Genomic DNA, 10,225 nt, shown 5'->3' on the forward strand with positions numbered 1-10,225 from the left:
TATTGGAAGATTTTTATTATTAAGATTTTTTTTTTTAATAGAAGTAATTTACAAATCTGTTTAACTTTCTGGAGCCAGTTTTTTCCTGGAATACCCCTTTAAAGGCTCCCCTAACACAAGGTTACTAGGAAATGTGATTTATTTTGCAAGTGCCTCTCCATGTGAAGTGTTGGACTTTTCCTGTAATTGTTTTGTTTTTAGGCTTGGTGATAAGATTTTCATGGTAGAGGTATTAAATATAACTGGAGACAAAGAGCCTTCAACAGAAAAGTTGCATAAACTGGAGAAAGAACTAACTGGATTATGGAAACGCAATAATAAACAAATTAAACAATGCAAATAACATCTAAAATCATGATGCTCTCGTTGTAAATTATGAAACTAAAAGTGAAGTATACAAACATGTGACTATAAGCTGAAAGTTAAAAATGGATGGGTCAGCTAACACCACCAGATAGAATAGTGGTGAATTTTTGGTGCATGCCAGGAGTTGTAGTTTGCAACATCTGGAGGTCCACAGGTTGAAGACCACTGAATAGGAGGTAATACTCACGTGTCCCCGCCGTTCCGGACCCGTCACCGCTGCCCTGGATGTCGCTCTCCATCGCTGTTCCCGCGTCCCCGAGGTGTCCGCGTCGCTCTGGAATGTCTCTGCTGCCCGGTATCCGCGCTCTCCTTCACCGCCATCACGTCGCTACGCACGCCACTCCTATTGGATGAAGTGACGGCGTGCGCGACGACGTGATGACGACGAAGGAGAGCGCCGGCCATGCAGGGGATCCTGGTACGGAGCAGACACCGAGGAGACAGGTAAGGTCCCTCCCGGTGTCCTGTAAGCTGTTTGGAACGCCGCGATTTCACCGTGGCGGTCCCGAACAGCCCGACTGAGCAGCCAGGTTAGTGTCACTTTCGTTTCAGACACGGCGGTCAGCTTTGATCTCCGCGTCTGAAGGGTTAATACAGGGCATCACCGCGATCGGACAGGGTTTTAAAGGGGTACTCCGGTGCTTACATATCTTATCCCCTATCCAAAGGATAGGGGATAAGATGCCTGACCGCGGGAGTCCCGCAGCTGGGGACGCCCGTGATCTTGCACGCGGCACCACGTTTGTAATCAGTCCCCGGAGCGTGTTCACTCCGGGTCTGATTACGGGCGATCACAGGGCAGGCGGCGTGTGACGTCACGCTCCGTCCCTCAATGCAAGCCTATATGTAGGCTTGCATTGAGGGGCGGAGCGTGACGTCACACGGGGGCACAGGAGTGACGTCACACGCCGCCCGCCCTGTGATCGCCCGTAATCTGACCCGGAGCGAACACGCTCCAGGGACTGATTACAAGTGGGGTGCCACGTGCAAGATCACGGGTGTCCCCAGCGGCGAGACTTTGGATAGGGGATAAGATGTCTAGGCACCGGAGTACCCCTTTAATGTGTATTTGCCGTATAAAACGCACCAACTTTTCCCCCCCAGTTTTGGGGAAGAAAAAGTGCGTCTTATACGGCGAAAAATACAGTATTTACAGCATTCTCTCCCAAAAGAGAATGCAGAAGTCAGGGAAATGAGAAAAGAACATGTTGGATTTAATCTTATGACTGTTGCTGTGGGAGATAAGCTTCCACCAGAGGTGACAGCTGTTCAGGACTAATAATGCTCTACTCCGTTTCTACATCCAGTTGCATTCAAGTTCATGTCTTTTGTCTTATATTTTACCACCATTAAAGGGGTACTCTAGTGGAAAAAAAAAAAATTATCAAGTGGTGCCAGAAAGTTATAGATTTGTAAATGACTTCTATTTAAAAATCTTAATCCTTCTAGTACTTATCAGCTGCTGTATGCTCCACAGGAAGTTATTTTCTTTTTTTAATTTCTTTTCACTCTGACCACAGTTCCTGTCATGGGCAGAGGTGTCAGCAGAGAGCACTGTGGTCAGACTCAAAAGAAATTAAAAAAGAAAAGGACTTCCTCTGAGGCATACAACAGCTGATAAGTACTGGAAGGATTAAGATTTTTAAATAGAAGTAATTTACAAATCTTTTTAACTTTCTCGCACCAGTTGATTTAAAAAAAAATTGTTTTCCACCAGAGTAACCCTTTAATTTCTGCTCCAGATCAATTGACAAGTGCAATTTGCCTGAACCAGCCCTATACCCTTGACAACCACGTTCACCTTCATATACCCCCCAATGTTTGATGTCAGCAATATCTGTGGTATTAACAAATGTTGTACTGTGCTAAATAAGCATGTGGCTAGGCACATTACAGTTTAAGCATATACACATACTGGGGGGAATTTATCATTGTATATAGAGCTATTTTGTGTCAATTTTTTTGCGCAAAAAAAAGCGCAAGTGGTTTTTTGCGTCTTTTTTTTTGCGCATATTTTGATAGAACTTTTCATCCCCTTGTCTATGGATATTTCTACAATAGAGCATTTTCTACTGTAGAATCAATTTACTAACTGCGTTGTTGTTTTTTTGCGCAAAAAAATGCGTAAACAGCATTTTCTTGCGCAAATATACACCACCTCGGAGGACACGTACCAAAAGTGTCTTTTGGCACAGTAAGGACTGCTACTCCCATCATGGGACAGATCGCATCGGGTCATTCTCTAGAGACCCGCTGCGATCCGCATTTATTAACTGTAAAAGTCGGCGGTACAAGCGACTACACTGCGCTGTCACCGGCTTCTATATACAGCTCTTATAATTCATAATACCCGCCACCGGGAGAGGGGACCTCTGATTGGTGGATAGCTATTAACCAATCAGAGCTCCCGGCGGGGATTATGAATTATAAGAGCTGTATATAGGAGCTGGCGGGCAGTGCAGTGTAGCCGCATGTACCGCCGGCTTCTAAAGTTAATAAATGTGGATAAATCTGCCCCTCTGCCCTTGGACTACTACTCCCATCATGGGACAGAGTCTATCCCATGATGGGAGTAGTTGTAGTCCCGCAACGCTGAGGGATGGCACTTGCACATTCCCCAGCTGCGGGACATTTAGAACTACTACTCCCATCATGGACAGACTCTGTCCCATGATGGTAGTTGTAGTCCAGGGGCTGAGGTGCAGATCGCACCGGTCATTCTCCAGAGACCTGCTGCAATCCGCATTTATTAACTGTAAAAGCTGGTGGTACATGCGGCTACATCGCGCTGCCACCTACTTCTATATACACTGTCATAATTCATAATCCCCGCCGCCGGGAGAGGAGAGCTCTGATTGGTAAATAGCTATTCTCCAATGAGGTCTCCCGGCGGGGATTATGAATTATGACAGTGTATATAGAAGCCGGTGGCAGCGCGATGTAGCCGCATGTACCACCGGCTTTTTCATTTAAATGCAGATCATTCTGGAGATCTGCTGCGATCCGCCTTTATAAAAGTCATTCAGTTAACCCGGCGATGCGCGGCATCGCATGGGTTAACTGGCCGAAGCCCCGCTGTTTTCAGCAGGGGACAACTTCTGCAACACCCCCCAGGACCATCTGTCGATGGTCCTAGTCAGCGATCAATTTGATTGGTCCCTGTGGACCAATCACAGTGAATGAGCTGACTGGGGGGGGGGTAAAGTTCATTTCCCTGCTCTGCTCGCCGCTAGAAGTCCGGGCACAGCAGGGGAAGATGACGCCGAGAGCTGCAGTGAGGACCAAAGCACTTACCAAACAGCTGGAGGAACACGGGTTGGCGGCGGCGGGTAAGTGGAGGCGGCGGCAGCGGCATTTGCATCAGTGAAGCGCTTCACTGCTGCTTCTGGTAGTTTAAAAACTACAACTTCCAGCATGCTCAGAGAGCCTTTGGCTGTCTGGGTATGCTGGGAGTTGTAGTTTTGCAACATCTGGAGGGCCACACTGTACAGTAGTCTCCAATCTGTGCTCTTCCAGATGTTGTAAAACTACAACTCCCAGCATGCCCAGACAGTCCAGGCATGCTGGGAGTTGTAGTTCTGTAACATTGGCCCTTCAGATGTTGCCGAACTACAATTCCCAGCATGCCTTGGCAGTCTGGACATGCTGAGAGTTGTAATTTTGCAACATCTGGAGGACTACGGTTTGGACACCACTACACAGTGGTCTCCAAACTGTTCTCCTCCAGTTGTTGCAAAACTACAACTCTCAGCATGCCCTTCGGCTGCCTGGGCATGCTGGGAGTTGTAGTTTTGCAACAACTGGAGGCACAGTGGTTGGGAAACATTGTCTGTTTCCTAACTCAGTGTTTCCCTACCTGTGCGCCTCCAGCTGTTGCAAAACTAACTCCCAGCATGCACTGACAAACCGTACATGCTGGGAGTTGTAGTTTTGCAACAGCTGGAGGTGCACGGGTTGGGAAACAGAGTTAAGTAACAAACTCTGTGTTTTGCAACCAGTATGCCTCCAGCTGTTGCTTAACTACAGCCCCCCATGAAGGGAGTTGTAGTTTAGCAACAATTGGAGGCTCCCTGTTTAGGAACACACTGCATTATGTGCGCTCTTCCCAGGGGAAAGTTAAAAAATGTACTAACCCATATTTCTTGTTTTTCTTTTCTTCTCATTTCAGATACGTGATTGCGGAGGACTACGTCGGATTCAGTGGACTGCGACGATGACCAGCGTTTTTTTTTTTAAATAAAATGGTTAATGAGGGCTGTAGGAGTGTTTTTTTTAAATACATTTTTTTTTTCAATGTGTCTTTCTTTTTTATAATTGAATTTTCAGGGTTGGTAGTGGAAGCTGTCATATAGACAGAATCCATTACTAGGCCGGGGATTAGCGTTTATCCCCAAAAACAGCTAGCGCTAACCCCCGATTATTATCCCGGTACCCACCACCACAGGGGTGCCGGGAAGAGCCGATACCAACAGGCCCGGAGCGTCAAAAATGGTGCTCCTGGGCCTAGGCGGTAACAGGCTGGCATTATTTAGGCTGGGGAGGGCCATTAACAATGGTCCTCGCCCACCCTGGTAACGTCAGGCTGTTGCTGCTTGGTTGGTATCTGGCTGATACTGAAAATAGGGGGACCCTATGTGTTGTTGTTTTTTTTTTTTTTTTATAAATAAAAAAAAAAGGGTGTGGTTCCCTCATTTTAACAGTATCCGCCTGATCCCAAGCAAGCAGCAACAGCCCGACGTTACCAGGGTGGGCGAGGACCATTGTTACTGGCCCTCCCCAGCCTAAATAACGCCAGCCTGTTACAGCCTAGGCCCAGGAGCACCATTTTTGACGCTCCGGGCCTGTTGGTATCGGCTCTTCCCGGCACCCCTGTCGCGGTGGGTACCAGGGTAATATTTGGAGGTTAGCGCTAGCTGTTTTGGGGGCTAACGCTAAGCCCCTGCTTGGTAATGGATTCTGTCTACTAGACGCCTTCCACTACTAAGCCTGAAAATTCAATTATAAAAAGACACAACACATTGAAAAAAAAATTTTATAAAAAAAAAAAAAAACACTCCCCCCACAGCCCTCGTTAACCCATTTATTGACATTTAAAAAAAATAAAAAAACGCTGTTCATCGTCGCAATCCACCAAATCTGACATAGTCCGCATTCACATATCTAAATTTCAAAGACAAAAAAAACTAAAAGTTTAGTACATTTTTTTGTTTCCACACACCAGCAAAAACGCTAGTAAAAAACACAAGAAAAACTGACAAAACACAGGAAAAAGCTGGGACAGTTTTTCTGGCATTTTTGCTGATGGACAAAAAATTATATGGAATCAAGGCCTCAAAGCAATAGAATAAAATCCCTGTGTCCATTTTTTCTGTGAGGTAGAGAAGGAGTGTACGGTAGACCGAGGAGGGGGCGATTCTATATTTGCACAAGATTTATCAAAGGAGTGCAACAGCCTTAGTAAATTCTGAGCAAGAGTGTACAATAGACAAGCAGTGTAAAGGGGTAGAACACTCTACAATAGACAAATAATGATAAATTCCCCCCACTGTACATATACAAAAAGTTATAAGTGCCAGTACTTTCCTCTTTTTCAGTTTTCCCGAGTTTTCTTATGTGTGACACATTTATACTATCAAGGGGGTTAATAAATTTGGCGCACATAAGCAAAAAACAATAAATCACTTTAGAACATTTTGTATGATTCCACACGGCAGCTGAAACTTTTTGTGCAACTTTTTAAAAGTGCTCTCCAAAGGCAGTTTTGTAAGCCAGGTCTGATCTGGTTTTAGGTTTGCAATGTTTTTTATGCCTATGTGCTACATTCTCACTTCATAAATTTGTGACCACTGCAAAGTGAAATCTGAAAGTTGCTTAGGTACGGCTGTTTGGTACTTTCTGTGTACCCGGAAAAGAAAAAAGTGCTTAGGCACATGTGCAACATTTTGTGCTAAATCTCCCACATAGATATTTTACTAGTTGTTCACTATCTGTACTTTTTATTAAAACAGTCAGATGGGTGGAAACTTCATATCAGAATGTATGAATGGTAGTCTGAGAGGGTGACATTAGGAGTGACATCAGGCTGGTGCAAAAACAAAAATTACAACAGTACACTGAAAGCACTAAGATGTATGTATAGTATGAATCTTTATAATGGCAATACTGCAATACAAAGAAAAAAAAATTAAATTCTTATCATGTGTACCATCCCACCATGGTAATGTGACCTCGTCAGGACGGACCCTACACCTCTCCTGTGCTTGCACTAAGCCTACTAATTGAGCATGCAGGATCCAAATTCCCTGCTTAAAACCCCTTAATGACCATGGACGTTATTTACGTCCATGGCTGGCTCCAGTTAAGTGAACCGCGCTCAGGAGCTATCAGCAACCAGGACCCCCGGCTCATACCGGACATCGCCGACATCAAAGTTGCATCTAAAACAGGAGAAAACACTTGCCGGTTAGCTCAGTGGCTTTTCGGGTCTGAGAGTATGGCAGGAGGTTCCTTTCCTTTCTCCTCGCTATCCGATTGGTGTTCTGTTGCTCCAAGCCTGCTAACCCCTTCAGTAATAAAAGTTTGAATCACCCCCCCCCCCCCCTTTCATAAAAAAAAATAAAATAAAATTATATATATATATATATATATATATATATATATATATATATATATATATATAGTACTGTCGCATGCGTCAACTATAAAAATATAACGTGATTAAAAAAATTGGCGCTCAAGGGTATATGGGTAGCTAGGTCAAGTGTACAGATAAATATATGTGAAAAACTCCATGCCATTAGGGACTGGATGAATATTAAATAACAGTTTATTATACTGCAATATGAACAAATAAAATTAGGTAGTGTAATTACAGGGCCCTTGTGACACCCCTAATAGATATCAATTATAAATATAAAAATAATATACAATAATATAACCATATAAAAAAAAAAAGACCTATTGCTGCCTGTGATATTATTATTATTTGTAAAAAAAAAAAAATATGTCCTTAACCCCTTGGGGACTCTTGGGTTTTTCTGTTTCTTGCACCTTCGTTTTTTCCCTCCTCACCTTTTAAAAATCATTACTTTCAATTTTGCACCTACAGACCCATGTGAGGGTTTTTTTTTTTTTTTTTTGCTCCACCAATTTTACTGTGTAATGACATCAGTCAATTTACCCAAAGATCTACGGTGAAACAAAAATAATCATTGTGTGACAAAATTGAAGAAAAAAAAAAAGCTATTTTGTAAATTTTTGGGGCTTCCGTTTCTACGCAGTGCATTTTTCGGTAAAAACGACACCTGCGCGTACGCCATTTGCCCTGTTTATTGCCGATCTCCCATCAGCACTGCACGAGGACGCTACTTACAGCTGTCCCATCCTCTATCTCCTGCTGCCCATCACACTTGAGCAGCGCAGTCTGCAATCTAACAGTTGCCAGGCGGCATAGTCGGCGATCATAACCAGGTAAGCGGTGCAGTCCACAGTATACCTCATCTAATGAAATATTCCGCACTCACTGTGCACTCAGTCTCACACGCAAGAGACAGCAAAGTGGCCGACTTCGGCAGAAAGACTTCATTGTGATCCTGGCAGTGGAGACGTGAGGTACAGCACGCCAGCCACCATGAATTCAACAGCGAGCGGGTAACATCTAATCCAACTACTAATACGGCACAACGGCAATATAATCTGGAGAAGTTTGCTACGAGCATTAAAGGACATGTCCGGTGCTCACTTATCTTATTGTATCCGTTCCGGGCTACAAAAAAAAAAAAAAGAAAATAAGCTTTCTCTTGCCTGCCTTCGCTCCCCTGGTGCTCCGGTACAGGCATTCGGTCCCCGGGCTGTATTCTTCTTACTTCCTGTTAGCCCGGCACGTCACGGAGCTTCAGCCTATCACTGGCCGAGGCGGGACATCGCTGCGGCCGGTGATAAGCTGAAGCTCCGTGACGTGCCGGGCTAACAGGAAGTAAGAAGAATACAGCCCGGGGACCGAACACCGGTACTGAAGCACCGGGGGAGCCTAGGCAGGTAAGAGAAAATTTGTTTTATTTTTCAGTCCGGAACAGATAAAATAAGAAAAGTGAGCACCGGATATCTTCTTTAGCTGATTATACCAAAACTGAGCACTTACAGGGTTGTCGTCATTTGGATGTATATCAGTAAAGAATGCTGAACACTTACTGGTATAAGGAACAGAGAATAACGTACTTTTGAACTGTATGACGGCAACAATAAGTCCCAGCATACCTTGTTACGACAATTAAGGATTTACCAATTCAAAGCCATATATTAGACTTTATGGGAGGACTACAGATCCCAGTTTGCTATTAACCCCTTAAGGACGCAGGACGTAAATGTACGTCCTGGTGAGGTGGTACTTAACGCACCAGGACGTACATTTACGTCCTAAGCATAACCGCGGGCATCGGAGCGATGCCCGTGTCATGCGCGGCTGATCCCGGCTGCTGATCGCAGCCAGGGACCCGCCGGCAATGGCCGACGCCCGCGATCTCGCGGGCGTCCGCCATTAACCCCTCAGGTGCCGGGATCAATACAGATCCCGGCATCTGCGGCAGTTCGCGATTAAAATGAACGATCGGATCGCCCGCAGCGCTGCTGCGGGGATCCGATCATTCATAACGCTGCACGGAGGTCCCCTCTCCTTCCTCCGTCCGGCTCCCGGCGTCTCCTGCTCTGGTCTGTGATCGAGCAGACCAGAGCAGGAGATGACCGATAATACTGATCTGTTCTATGTCCTATACATAGAACAGATCAGTATTAGCAATCATGGTATTGCTATGAATAGTCCCCTATGGGGACTATTCAAGTGTAAAAAAAAATGTAAAAAAATGTTAAAGTAAAAAAAAAGTGAAAAATCCCCTCCCCCAATAAAAAAGTAAAACGTCCGTTTTTTCCTATTTTACCCCCAAAAAGCGTAAATTTTTTTTTTTATAGACATATTTGGTATCGCCGCGTGCGTAAATGTCCGAACTATTAAAATAAAATGTTAATGATCCCGTACGGTGAACGGCGTGAACGAAAAAAAATTTTAAAAGTCCAAAATTCCTACTTTTTTAATACATTTTATTAAAAAAAAAATTATAAAAAATGTATTAAAAGTTTTTTATATGCAAATGTGGTATCAAAAAAAAGTACAGATCATGGCGCAAAAAATGAGCCCCCATACCGCCACTTATACGGAAAAATAAAAAAGTTATAGGTCATCAAAATAAAGGGATTATAAACGTACTAATTTGGTTAAAAAGTTTGTGATTTTTTTTAAGCGCAACAATAATATAAAAGTATATAATAATGGGTATCATTTTAATCGTATTGACCCTCAGAATAAAGAACACACGTCATTTTTACCATAAATTGTACGGCGTGAAAACGAAACCTTCCAAAATTAGCAAAATTGCGTTTTTCGTTTTAATTTCCCCACAAAAATAGTGTTTTTTGGTTGCGCCATACATTTTATGATATAATGAGTTATGTCATTACAAAGGACAACTGGTCGCGCAAAAAACAAGCCCTCATACTAGTCTGTGGATGGAAATATAAAAGAGTTATGATTTTTAGAAGGCGAGGAGGAAAAAATGAAAACGTAAAAATTTAATTGTCTGAGTCCTTAAGGCCAAAATGGGCTGAGTCCTTAAGGGGTTAAGGATATATATATATATATATATATATATATATATATATTTATTTGTATTTTTTTGCCAATAGCAATATTACAGATAACAATAGGTCTTTTTATATATTTATAATATTGCATACTATTTTTATATTTAGAATATATATCTATTAGGGAGGGGTGTGTCACAAGGGCCCTGTGATTACACTACCTAAT

The sequence above is a fragment of the Hyla sarda genome, chromosome 10, assembly GCF_029499605.1.
Source record: "Hyla sarda isolate aHylSar1 chromosome 10, aHylSar1.hap1, whole genome shotgun sequence".
In the NCBI taxonomy this organism is placed as follows: Eukaryota; Metazoa; Chordata; class Amphibia; order Anura; family Hylidae; genus Hyla; species Hyla sarda.